Below are 10,076 nucleotides of genomic sequence, written 5' to 3'. Positions count from 1 at the left end.
ATAGAAATTCAATGATGGTACAAAGGCGTGCAACATTTTTTCCTAGGGGATACATGGCCTTTGAACAAAGAATAAGAAAAACCAGGAAACCCAAAGATCTGCTGAGCCCTTCCAAGCCAGCATGCGAATTTGGATCAGCAGGTCCACCTCTGGTCCCTGAAGGAAAATTCCCCTCTCAAAAAAACTCCCTGAGCTCAATAGAGGAGCTCAGACAGCAATTCTTACCTCACTCACTCCTTTCTGGAGCACACAGAGCACAGGAGGCAGGTAAAACAACTACACTCTTCTAGGCTGAGTTCTCCTTATGGAAGAGTTTACAGAAGCAGAAATTTCAGGGGTGTTCAACTCAAAACTATGCTACTGTAGGGTGTCCCCATTCTATAAATCTAAAGCCAAATATCACATCAGTATAACAGCTTCCAGCAGCATGAGATTAAGAGAGCAGGTAGGAACTGCTGCAAAGTACAACTTTAAATGATGAAATATCTTTGTGATTGAAATCAAGACCTGCATTTCCAAGAATGTTTCTGAAATCAGATTACTTTCTCCTTCTTCCTTTCTCTTCACCATTTTTCAGAAGTCACCATTAAAAATATTGATAATAGTGTAGCTGAAAGCAAGTATAAATAGAGCACACAGTGAGCCAACAAATCCCAAAGTTCTAAGAGATATCATTTGTAAGCTTAGGTGAGATAGAAGAAAATGATCAAGTGATGCCAGCACTTTTGATTTGCATTTTAGGGAGCATTTGCTACCATACTTGAACATATAGGATTCAGCTCTGACTATTCTTAAAACCAAATCAACCCAAATGCCAAAGCAAATCCAAAGAAGAACCCTTCCTAATACAGCAAAAAGAACTGGTGCTATACAGAGTGAATGGAAGAACTCTTGCTGAGCAGAGGGACTTCACATTTACTGTTGCAGAACCCACCAGCTATCTATGCCCTATCCCATAACATCACTGCTATGGAAGGTGTAGGGACCAGGCTAAAGCAGACCAGTTCCTCTCGTGAGATAAAAAACGTAGTTTTGTCAGCTCCTCAGCTCACACAAAGCTTTAAGCACTTGCAGTCTGCAGACCACAGGATTCAGTCTGAGTGACATGACAAAGCATCTGTGGGTAACCTCATGAAAATCCTTCTAACTGGAGTACATGCCTCTTCCTCATGTGGTACCACAGCAAAACTACAGCACCATGCATCCAGAAGTTACTGGAAAATGAACTGTCAATAGTGACAGAATAATTGTGTTATTTACACTCATTAGGCAAGTTAGTGATGCAAATAAAATTAAAAAAGATGATCTTGAATTCAACACCCAGTTGTTTATGTAGTGCAGTTTGACATCACTGATAGTAATCCAATAGTGATGCAATTCAGTGGACACAGTTTTGACATTAGAGAAAAACAGTGTGAAAGAAAACATACAGCAGCACACGTTACACCAAGTCAAACCGAACCAACCTTGTCTCAGTTTCTACATTTTTCTGTTGGCAGTCAGCAACAGAGAATGCTCTCCTTATCTTCAAATTAAAGTGCTCAGAAGACACGCGTTCCAATTACAGAAGTGTCTAGTAAGAGACACGAAAAATGGATGAAGTCCTCCTACGCACAGAGAAGGTGTTTCTCCTGTGACCTTCTCTGTGGCATAAGAAATCTAGAGGCAATTTCAAATAAACGCAAAGAAATTCAGCAACTCCTCTATTAAACAGGCCACTGGGTGTCACCATTACTCCTGTCAAGTAAAGAAAAGTGCTGGCTTTACTGGGACGATCCCTAACAATATCACAACTTGCAGGCTCACCTCAATTTACAAATTACTACTCATTTGGACAACTGAAAAAAGACATTTGGAACCTTCTGAAGCTTCAGTACAGACTGACATTTCATTAACTAGAATTCTGAGGGAGATTGGTGTGATCCTTTAGACCGTGCAAGGAACACCAAGTAGAAACCAAGGTCCTTTGCTATCATTTCTGTCAGCAAAACTTAAGTCAACACATGGCACTAAAAGGTAAGGTAAAACCAGATGAAATTTACTGGCAGTTCTTCTCAAATAGAGGATCTTAAAAATCATACAAAGCTCAAAGATCAACATGCATTTCAAACAGGTCATTTCAGGAGCAGCTGCTGGCATGCAGGGTTCTTATCCCAGCACTGCCTCCCCTCCTGAGAGGGGCTTTGGCACGAGGACCACAGGGTAATCCAAACAGTTGCTAGCAGATGATGTTCTGGGCCTAGTGCAAAATGCTGCTCTCAAATCCATGCAAGAATAATCTCAATATAATAATATTGGAATAGCCTTAACAGTGCAGAAATACTTGAGAGAGCTGTAACTTTTGCTGGCAGAGATCAGTGAAGAAAAAAAAAAAAAGAAAGTATTTTGAGTTCAGTGCAGCATCACTGATGCATGCCAAACCAAGATCTGGTTTCAAGAAGAAAATCAAAGCTGTAATTGCCACAACACAGAAAGCCTATAGCAAAGCCATGAGAGACATCTGGAACCCAGCCAGCTTGCTGAAGAGAGACTAGAGTCAGGTTTGGTTAGGCTGCAGAACTTGTACAGTCAGACACTGTATGCTGCATTTGAAAGAATGAACGTGTATGAAAACAAGGAAAGGAGATTGAGGCTCCTTCAGAGACTGAGAAAAAGATGCTAAATCTGTACAATTCCAACAGCAATTTATACTGAGCTGATTTAGTACTTCACTCTGTCTTTTCCTGCAGTTTCAAGCACTACAAGCATATCAGCACCTGCCTGTTCCTGCCCATGTGGGTCCTGACAGAAGTTTTCAGGAAATTAATACATGAAGAGGTGAGGCCTAAACCAAAACACCACAAATGAAGTCATCTACAACACATTAAGACAATAAATCTGTACTCACATCTGGCATCTATATACATAATCAGAACAGCCCTGTAGTGAGGCAGTACCCTGAGGCTGGGACACCCCATCACTACACAGCCTGTGCTGTTGCTGCATTGGCACTTCTGTGGGCAGCTACAGAGGATGCTCCATTTGCTGCAAAAATTTAAAGGGTTCAACAACTACAAACGTTACAATATACACATCTGCATACGTAACACTTAATTCCTATATAGTCCCATACTCCTTTCTTGCTCCCCAGGTCTGAGATTTGCAATTCCAGTACGTTGTGGGCACCTTTTGTAATATATAAACCAGGACATTCTAAGAAGGTATAACCAAGTAGAGCATTTAAAATGCAGGTAGCTGAAAACAACAGAAGTTAAATATTCTATTCCACTATCATGTTCTTAGAAGGTAGATGCTAACTTGTTCACTACTACAATTAATAAACCCTATTCAGTTCATAGAGATCTTATGGGGGAAAACTGACCACTTCGTATTTTATACAGTTTTGAATATGTGGAGCACTGTGACCCAATTCCACACATGCTTTCCTTTCAGAGATTAATCTCACTAAATTGAATGTGGCAGCTCACAGCATATAGTAAGCTGCTTGCTTACCTCTTTGCATGTATAACACTTCACATTATAAAATAAAAGTGATAGTTGGTCTCTGGTATGGTCTCCTGGTATCTTGTCACATCAGCAGCAAAAAGAACCCAAAAACAAACAAACCCAACCACTAGGTAACACTTGGGGTTTCCAACTATCATGAACTAACACGACAAAAAAAAAAACATGGATAATATAATGTTATCACTGTTAATTTGTATTAATTTTTTATCAAGAATAAAGGAAGATGAGGAAGAGCCAGGAATATTGACATCAAGGGACAGGGCACTGCTCTGGGGCACTAGATCTCCTAATTCAAGATCATTTGGACCCACAGTTTATATCTTTGTGCTCTTTGTTTCTGTAAACTATCTAGTGGCAAATGGATTATTTATGTTCACAAAGTTGCCCTGGCTGTGCTGGCTCCAGCACTACATTAAATTCAAAACACAATGAGGAAAAGAGAGGAAGGAATTGAGCATCATTCTGTCCTCAAGGCCCTTATATCACCTGATGTCACTGCTGTTCTTGCCAAGCCAAGACAAGATATGCAGGCTGCATATCTGCATGAATTGGCAGCTTTGGAAAGGCTCTGAGCAGGCAGGAAACGCTTAGGGAAATCAAACACATTATTTTGCTAAGTCAAAATACGTCTGATGGACTGCAATTGTTAGGACACGTTCATTAAGCAAGGCAAAAATACAGAGCCTTGGCTAAGCACGAGTCCCTCTGCAGCCTGCAGTGAAAGTCTGGGAGGGACTGTTGGAGGGTATGAAGCACCAGACCCTCCAACAGCGGTGACACGCATAACTATCAGGAAAACTCCATAAATATGAAGTTAGTGGTTTGATACAGAAGGTCTTAAACCCAAGCAGAGGACAAAAAACTCATACGGTTAATGACAATTATGGAGCTCTTCCTACTTGTTGCTGGCCCTGAAATAGCCCTCATTGTGTTCATAGAGAACCAAATGAGGATTCAAGGTAAGTTCCAAATAAAGGGGATAAGAGTGGAGCCATATGCATTACAGCAAGGTAGTAACTTCATATCTGGTGAGGATGACAAAATGTTATGGTATTAAAACCAGAATTGCAGGATTTTGGAAAATAAGAAACTTTAATATCATTCAAAGGATAATAAAGGAGAAATGAAGAAAATTGACAAGTCTGCTCATCTTAGAAGAGTCTTTCCCTACAAAAGCATTCAGAGAAGCAAGTTAAGGTGCATAAGAATAGTGGGCCTGAGCAGAGGGTTTGGCACTCAGGGAACTTCTCAGCTCAAGGCCATACAGACATTAATTGTAAATGACAAAAATTCAACCGTTGTTTATACTCTACTCACAGACAAACATAGTGGTTAATTCTGAAACTTGCATGCATATACATACATATGGCATCTAAGCAAACATGCAGCTTCATGCAAGGTAAGCTTGGTTTTCACAAAAGTATCCCTTAGATGAAATGGCACCATGTATTTCAGTTGGTGAGGCTTTACATTATATACGTAAATATGCCTTGTAGTTAAGGCTCAGTTTCACCAGTAATACAAGCATCAATTTGAACAATCATTCTAATTTTCCCTAATGAATTCTGAATTATTTTCTGTAAGGTATATGAGACAAAGACAACATAAGTGCCTTTAGGAGAGATAAGAAGAGAGAAGAAAAACATTTAAGCCCTATACATATTCCCAGCATTTCTTAGCCCTTTTGCCTTAGGTGGCTCTATACCCAACACAACACTTCACAGAACTCATTCCAAGTTCTCTTTAAGGAATATAACAGGCACCTGACTCAGACTGGAAACCTTGCATGGCTAGTACTGCAGCCTCCCATGAGCCCAGGCCCCTTCGTTAGGTTAGTCATTAAACTCCTAATCCCTTAGTTAAGTTATATAGCTCAAGGCACAACTAAGAAGATGGAGTTATGCTTTTCAGACCCAGGAAAGAGGAAATCCAGAAGCAGAGCTCTATAGAGTATTTCACTATACTAGCTTTAAATCTTACCTTGTTTGAACTCAATGGAACTTTCCCACAAGAAAGCTCTCCAGAATCACATGTCAAGTTTGCAAGATGGTCAAAGAAAGAATTGAGAACTTACTCGCCTGTCATCTTCTTTCACATTGCTTTGTGTTTCATCTGCATCAGTCAATCTATTGCTTTCCTGCTTTTCTCATGAGCTATGCAGTCCCTATTGAAAAAAAAATAAATGAATGAAAGTTATCTGAAAATCCCTCACTGGGTTCTGAATTACAGAAGTATCTTTCTCACATAATTAACCTGAATACATGCTAGTACCAACAATAAGATGCTCTACAAACTTACAGACTTAATTAAAAAGCAACAACACAAATCACAGAATAGCAAATCTACAAGCATTCTTTTTTTTAACAAAGCAAACGTCATATTAAAATTTCATCCAAAATTCATCTAACCTTTCCCTCAAGCTAAGCTGTATTAACTAGGCAGATATCAATTCAGTTATTAAAACAAACAAACAAATTAAAAAAGCTGCCACTCTAATAGAGTCAATGGTCTTAATAAGGCATCTCTCTCTTTGCCATCCTCAACCCCAAAAGACAGACTTCCTCAGGTGGGAACCTATCAGTGTCCTGCTCTTATCACCTGGGCAGCTCCACCTTCACAGAACAAATACACTTCCTTCTCCTTAAAGAAATCCTGCTGCTTTCTTGAACCTGTAACATCCTCCTAAAACTAGAAAACTGATACAATTACATTGCAATTTAGGGCTGGACTTGGTAACCTAATGCATAAATCAAAGATATTGCTATGTGCAGACAAAGAAGCCACAGAAAACCTAGGGCAGCTCAGAATGCATTAGAGAAATGAATGGTTTCCTGGAGGGACTCAACTTCAGAGTCAACGGTAAAGAAAAATGTATTACTGCCAATCTGCTGCTCAGTGAACCAACCAAACAGAGATGATGCTGACAAGGCAGTTACCAGACCTGTGTCACAAAATACCCCAATGTGCTCAGCAGTAAGCTAACACCTTTGCTTAGCTTATATAAGACACTTTCAGCTGATTCCCCATTTTACAAGAGATGTGTGGGGAAATAATGTTCTTGCAACATGCTTATCTGGGGATTTCTGGGCTTTGATATTCAAAACTTTCAAATCAACCCATTGAAATGAGTTCATTACTCTATGTTTAAACACTAAAATTAATGCAAGAGATACTCTATTTTTTTTTTTAATGTTCAAGTGATTTATTAAAAGCCACACTCCTAAGAATAAAATGCAGCTGTCTGCTTAGAAAACCTGCTCTTAGGCATATAAATTCTTTGGCTGTCTTTAAGACTTAAGCTCCCAGGTGATCAGAAGCTCTTTAGAATGTATGATATGTGTTGTAGTGCTTTTGAAAACTGTACTATTATCAACGTATTTTGTCTATGGGTCATCATCGTGTGAATACATGGAAATCTAGGTTACAAATATCACTCCTGCAGACAACGCACCAGCAAATTGATAAATTAAATTAAAATATTCAAGCCACCTCAGCTGCTTATAAGCTGTCCATGCAGCCTGGCAATAGCAATGCCATTATTGCCTCTGACCTGCCACGCTGCATTATCTTCATAATTAAGCAGGAATCCAAAGTAACATTCTGGACCGTGACAAAGATAGCCTTGAATTGCAGCCGTTAAAGAGATCCACAGAATTTTTGTTTAGGCCTCCCAGAGGACTTATTAGAAGCAAGAGCTTCAATTAAAAACAAAGATTCAGTGACATGAATTGGCAACAGCAGGAGCACTGCTTTACTTTGGAATGTGCTCCCTGTATGTAGTAATAACAGACAACTCTCTGAAGACACAGTTTCAATAAACAAGCTCCAGGTATCCAAACATCTCTGGTTGAAAAATCAACTTCAACTATGACAACAGAAAGATTTCCATAAGCTCTCTTACATATCTTGCTGTATTTCCCTGCTCCAATAACCACAATCATTTTTCTAATCCTTTTATCATATATCAATCAGTTAAATTCAGTACCAATACTGTTAACAAAACCATGGATTTGGCCTCCTGCATCCATTCTAGCAAGACATGCAGAGGAAGAGACTCAGAGCTGTGTGAATGCAAGGTTACCTCTGAATGTAAGAACTATGTTGTTCAAATCAGCAGATGAATTTAGGTCAGGTTTTTAATCCATTTTAGTCATTATCTTGTATCTTATAATTATTCAGTAAAGCTACTAGTGGTCTAAAACTCCTTCTGCAAACCTAGTGCTATAGGAAACACCTGAAAGCTTATTCAAGGTTGAAAAACACCTTCAACATAATTAAAATGTCTGAAAGAAACAAAGCTATTCTTTTCTCTAATTCACAGCCCCATTCTCCTCTTTTCCACTTTTTTTTCATCCTCTCCATCATACAAGAAGGAAGTTTTTGAATAGATTTGTTCATAACAATGGTAGGAACAAAGCATGCTGTTTTACATATAATTTAAGCACACTGAAAGCAATTTGCATTCACTCCTGTCTACAAAGTCCTCTTGATTTCCCTGAAAAACAGAGCAGTTTTATATTAAGAATGATCACTTTAAAATCAAAGGAAGGCCTTTGTCAACATGTCTGATTTCAGTGCTACCGAACAGTTTGCTCATAAAGTAGTTATTGCATGTATCTGTGCTGCGACCATCATCAAGTCATTCCTGCTGTAGTTTCTTCATTGCTGAGGAAATAAGACTCATAAGGCTTCAGACTCCATTTACATGCATTACTTCAACATCTGATTGTAGGACACCATTCACACAAGCACACCTTTCCCTCTCTGGCCACAGCTCAGCTCTGTGGCACTTGTTGCTCAGCAAGCCTCATTTTAGTCAAGCACCTCAGTATGTTCTGAACAATGTGGAAATAAATGAGTCCCAAACATGTGCTTAAAATAAATGTATGTGCTTTGCAAAACATACCAACTGAATCTTATATACGTCTGAAATCTGCCGATAGCACTCCAGGGATTCTGAGGGGATCTCACCCCAAACTGCACACACCTCTTGCCAGATCAGAAACATCAGTTGCTCTGTTATTTCCATCTGGCTCATTCCAACTGCATGCTGTAGTTATTTTCCAGGTATGTGCCAAAATGCACCCCAATAATCCCTCAGGACTACTGACAAGCCATACGCTATGTGAGCCATGTATGAGCCAGAATCCCAACCTGCAAGAGCAGAGACACAAGGCCTCCTCCCTTTGCATGAAGAGGCTAACAGCAGGAGCTGAGCACAGGGAGCCCATATCCAGCACTTTGGGCTTTCCTTCCCCCTTCCATTTGCAACAGTCAGAACTGCTTGTGTACATTCTTCTGCTTCGTGATGAATGCTGCTGACACTCACTACGCCCACCGACAGTCCTTGGCTGTGCAGTCAGAGTGCTGTGATGAGTAGACCGGCTGGCCAGTCTTCTTTGAAACCAGGAATGAGTAGGAAAAATCCCACACGTTGTCACAAGCAATAACAGCAGAAGTGCAGCTGGAAGAAGGACCCACTACTCCTACATGCCTGGCTGTTTCTGAGAGCCCTGGGAGGCAGCAGGCCTTTTCTGTTGGTTTTATTTGCCATGCTTGGGAAGCCACAGCATGGTTCTGCTGTGCTGCCCATTCAGAAATACATGGCCTGCACTTCTGAATACAGCAAATGCACACCTCATCTTCCTCAGCGCTTTGTCTGAGTTCCTCTGTGCCTGGGTTCCTCATTTCTGTGTTGAGGTAAAATGGACCAAACTAGTGGTTTGAATTTTTTGCTGTGAATTTTCCATCAAAACATATGCCTATGGGAGTTCCAGCTCCTCCCAGTGATACAGCAGCACCCGCTGTCTATCTCACACCCTCAGTGCCCTTGCCCTAAAGCCCAGTTAAATAATGCTTCCCTCATTCTTTCCCTGTGGTATGTCCTCATTCATGTACAGGGCCATTTCATCAAGAAGTATTAGCACATGAATTAAGACAAATAATGAAAAGATAGAGAAGAGACTGCAGAAGTAGACAGGCAGAATGAAGCAGCTGCCCAAGACAGGGAAAAGGATTCAGCCTGGCAGTAAACAGGCAACAGCAGACACTGACAGCCGGAACTGCTCAGGAAAGCATGTGCTTTGCTTAGGGGTCTCCCTTTTCCCACTGAAGAAAGTTACTGTTAAATGTGGTCTTCTGATACCTAATGAATTTTTATTTCAGAGTCACATGTCCTCGTTTGGGTGTACTGTGACAACCTGCCATCCTGCAAACATAACTGTCTAAGCTGTCACTTGATCTTCAGACTCACAACTGTCCAGATGACCAGAAAAACAGACTGTAATTGCTGAGACTCATTAATTGCTTAAGAAAACACAATGGTGGTGATGCTCATCAGCTGCTGTCGCAGCCGCAGGTCTGTCCTCATCAGCAAAACTATCTGAAAGTGGCTCAAGAATTCCTCCAAGTCCCATAAGGAATCACCCTTTGAAAATCTCCCTGCCTCTAAAGGATCCGAATAGAAATTACTGATTTTTAGTTTCCATTCTCTGAATGCTGTCCTTTGCAAGAGGTGAAGCTGTCCCCACTTGGAGGCGATGAGCACCTAGCACTGCAGCATAGCAGGC

The sequence above is a fragment of the Lagopus leucura genome, unplaced genomic scaffold, assembly GCF_019238085.1.
Source record: "Lagopus leucura isolate 7727_CA_CO unplaced genomic scaffold, USGS_WTPT01 Super-Scaffold_100015, whole genome shotgun sequence".
Lineage (NCBI taxonomy): Eukaryota > Metazoa > Chordata > Aves > Galliformes > Phasianidae > Lagopus > Lagopus leucura.
This window is presented reverse-complemented; position numbering follows the sequence as displayed.